Source organism: Arvicanthis niloticus, chromosome 26 (assembly GCF_011762505.2).
Source record: "Arvicanthis niloticus isolate mArvNil1 chromosome 26, mArvNil1.pat.X, whole genome shotgun sequence".
Taxonomy (NCBI): domain Eukaryota; kingdom Metazoa; phylum Chordata; class Mammalia; order Rodentia; family Muridae; genus Arvicanthis; species Arvicanthis niloticus.
In genome coordinates this window covers 22,961,764-22,966,068 of record NC_133434.1, presented here as the reverse complement: position 1 = coordinate 22,966,068, position 4,305 = coordinate 22,961,764, and the positions used below count along the sequence as shown (strand labels likewise).

Here is a 4,305-nt window from a genome sequence, read left to right as displayed (position 1 = left end):
CAGGGCCAGCTCTCCCAAGTGGTACAGCTGGAGAAAGGCAGGGTCAGCTCTCCTGCTTTCATGACTCCATGACAAGTCTCCCACCTGCCACAGGTGGTGGAGGAGGGGAAAGGAGTCTATCTCTCCCTAGTTCATCCTACTGCTCTGAAGGTAAGTGGGCAGTCGGGCTAGGGGAGGGGTCAAATCTAGCTCTCAGACCAGGGATGTCTGTCCAGCCTTTGGCTTTTGGAGGTGACAGACCCCTGCTGCTTCAGGGTCATGGATCCAGATGTGTACCCAACCCCACCCTCCACTGCCAAGGCAACACAAGCCAAGATCCCACCATGGTCCTGGAAGACAGTCCCCTGGTGCAGGACTGTTGTTTACCTCAAGTTCAGTTTTTTTTCAGGGAATGTTAGGCTACAAATTGTTCAGATGTTCATAGGTCAGAGCACTTAGTGTAGACATAGCCTCTCTCCTCTCTGCCACTTACTGACCCATACATGACTCAGAAACCATATCTGCAATGCCTTTAGGAGCATGAAATTTTAGTTTTGAACTAATAAAGCTGGTAGAGTGGTACTGTTGTAGAGTAGGTAAGAAGGGGAGCAGGAGGGTGCAGAAGTTCTTTGTCTAATTTGAGAAAACAAATAAGGTAGCTTTTGTGTTCCTGGGTTCAAAGGAGAGAATAGAAATAAGAGAAAATAGCACACATTTGAGTGTCTATCATGTTCCATGCACTTGTTAAGTTATTAAATGTTTTTAAATGACTTAGAGCTATTTTTAACCTCTTCCTGGTGGAGGATTGCCTTAGAAGAATGCTTAGGAGAGGAAACAAGAGGATAATGATTCTTCAACCCCAGCACAGGCAGAAGTCTTGCTATCAACTGAGTCACAGTCCTCCAAGTTTTCAAATTTGTCTAAAGAGCTTGGCACTAATGTTAACTTTAAACAAGAGGCAAATAATCTTTAATTAGGAAGCTAGAGAGATGGCTCAGAAACATTCCCTGGTCTTTCAGAGGGCCAAGGTTTGACTCACAGCACCCACATGGTAGTTCACAACCATCCAGAACTTAATTTCCATGGGATCTGATGCTCTTCTCTGGTCCTTGATGTCACCAGACACACATGGGGTACACTTGTATGTTCAGGCAAACACTCATCCACATAAAGTTTGTAAAAAATATTTAATCAGGCAATTATATAATGTACTTTTGAAGTTAAAAAAAGAAACATTAAGTACATAGTGGCATACACATTTAATCGCAACACTTGAGAGGCAGATGTGGTAGATCTCTGTGAGTTCAAGGTTGGCTTGGTCTACATAGTGAGTTCCAGGACAGCCACAGCTAAGTAAAGAAATCCTGTTTCTAAAATATATTTAGAGAAAATATATAGACTTTTGTATATTGCAGTGATATGCAATATATATATTATATATACATATATCATAGACTATATATTTTCTAAGATATACAATTCTTTTCTTCTTGACATATAATTCTTTAAAAACGAATCTCTGCTGGTAATTTTAAAGCCAACATCTTTTAGGAAATTTTGCAAACTATAAAAATGAGGAAGTGCCAATGACTTCCTTAGGCATTCTACTGTTATGGTGCTCTCTCCTTGCCTGGTGGTAAATTACATAAATTATGAGGGAAGAAAGACTAAAAGGGGCATATAGAAGAATTTGTGTACATTAACCTGATGCTAATGTTTATTTCTGCACAATGGGCTATTTGGCATTTAATAATTTCTATTTCACCTATATTTCACAATAATTATATATTGCTTGGGTAAATAAGAAAGATAATTATAAAAAGTAAATAGAGAGCTAATGTTGAAAGAAAGATGGCATCCAACCTTCTTCACCCATGGCCTAGTGTCTGAAAAAAAAACAAACTGCAAAGTTCTAATTAAACAGAACACACACACACACGCACACACACACAAACACACACACACACACACACACACACACACACACACAAACACACACAAACACACACACAAACCAATCAGAATCCAAAGAAGAAAATCACAGAAGGATGGGTCCAAATGTTTATCCTGCCACACTAGGAAATGGCAGCAGGAGATATGCCATGCTTTGGTAGAAGAAGAGAAAATACAGCTTGGTGCTCCTTCACCCACATTGCCTCATTAAATCTCCAGCCACAGTCTCTTGCCACAAAGGCCAATATGCTCTCTCAGAACTCTCTTATTGGCTCTTTCTTTCCACAATTTTATGTCCAGTAACTTGGCTGGTGGCCCCATGCCAGTCCTCTCTCAGTTTATGCAAGCATAGCTCCTTTTCTCTTGACCTGTGGTTTTCGCATATGTCATCCTGGGTGAGACTGTCTTGTCCCTGTAGTCCCCAGTGTTTCTTCATGGAGAACCCCAAGTAAATCTTGAGGTTCCAATCAACAAGTTGCCTCCTGAGCTTTGGCTGATCAGCCCAGGCCTCATGAAGAGTAACAACAGTCACATCACTGTGCGCCTTTCTTGTCTTTAGCCTCAGTGCACTGACTCAGCCCCATCATCACTGTGTTTACAGGAAAATCTGTCATGACTTGTCCCCACAGAAATGTATGTGTTTAAGGGTTCTTTGCATTTTCTTCCTTTGTCATTATAACACGAGATCTATGAAGCAAAGAACTTATCTGTCTTCACAGTTTTGTCTCTAACTGACACATGGTTAGCACTTAGCATACATTTAAATGAATGGCTTTTGGGGCTACCAAGCACAGGACACAGAGTAGGAATTGTCCCCATTTCATGGGTGAGGCAATGACAGGTGACTTTTCATAAACACACAGCCAGAGTACCACAAATCAAATAAACTAGGCATGCCAAGGTGGTACTTATTCTGCTAATAACCAGAAAAGTGTTAGTTTTGAAATAACTCAAGATATCTTTGCTTTAAATTACTTAGTCAGTAAAAGAGTGTTTATGTGAACACCAAAAACATGTTTCTTACTAGGAATGTCTCCTGGAGAATGCATTAAATGTGTTTTGCTTTTTACAATTGATTTTATTTATTTCATGAACAAAGTATGTATTTCTTTTCATGTATCTTCACAGAAAGTTTCTTTATTACATTGTACAGTGCATTTTAGCTGATATAAAGGTACTTAAACAGAAACGCTCCACAAATCAAATGAGCTGTGGATGCCCAGTTGGTACTTGTTGGGTAATAACCAGAAAGGTGTTAGTTTTAAATAACTCAATATATCATAGATTTAAATTACTTAGGCAGTAAAATATTATTTATACGAACACAAAAAATGTTTTTTACTAGGAATTTCACCTATAGAATGCATTCATTGCATTTTTTTGATAATTGCTTTTTCTTAATTCGGGAATACTGTATGTGTTTCTTTTCGTGTATTTCCACAGAAAGTTTCTTCATTACACTGTACTGTGCATTTCAGCTGAAACAAAGATACTTAATAGGTTATGCTCCCAAATCAAATGAACCATGCATGCCCAGGTAGTTTTCATTCTGCTAATGAAAAGTGTTAGTTTTAAGGAACTAAATATATCTTTAGCTGTAAATTACTTATGCAGTAATTTGTGTTACATGAAAACAAAGATAATGTTTCTTACTAGAAATGTCACCTATTCAATGCATTCATTTCATATTTTTTTTAAAAAATTGCTTTTTTATAATTGAGGAACACTCTATATGTTTCTTATCATGTATCTTCACAGAAAGTTTTTTTTAATTACAATGTACTGTATATTTCAGCTAAAATAAATGCACATAAACACAGGCACTCCAAAAATCAAGTAAACTATGCATGCCAAGGTGGTACTCATTCTGATAATAACCAGGAAAGTGTTACTTTAAATAACTCAAGATAGCTTAAAATTACTTAGGCAAAAAAAAAAAAAGCGCATTTATGGCAACAACAAAAGAATGTTTATTATTAGGACTATAACCTATAGAAGGCATTCAATGCATTCTGCTTTTTTTTTTATTTTTTGCATTCTGCTTTTTATAATTGCTTTCTTTTACTATGGGAAACTGTGTTTCTTTTAGTGTATCCTCACAGAAAGTTTATTCATTACATTGTACAGTGCATTTCATCTGAAATAAAGGTACTTAAACAGAGACGCTCCACTATTCAAGTGAACTATGCAGCTCAGGCGATACTTATTATGCTAATAACCAGAAAAGTGTTAGTTTTAAATTACTCAATATATCTTAGCTTTAATTTACTTAGACAGAAACAAAGTGTTTATGACAACACCAAAAGAATGTTTCTTACTAGGAACCTCATCTCTAAAACACATTCAGTGAGTTCTACTTTTTATAATTGCTTT

The 4,305-nt window shown here is 37.1% G+C and overlaps 1 non-coding gene across 1 annotated transcript; it reads right to left on the bottom strand.

Moving 5' to 3' along the window:
• Positions 1–390: 390 nt before the first annotated feature.
• Positions 391–522, bottom strand: LOC143439498 (small nucleolar RNA SNORA17). Its single transcript, XR_013107719.1, has one exon. It is a non-coding gene; the product is annotated as a small nucleolar RNA SNORA17 (small nucleolar RNA).
• Between the last annotated feature and the right edge of the window lie 3,783 nt (positions 523–4,305).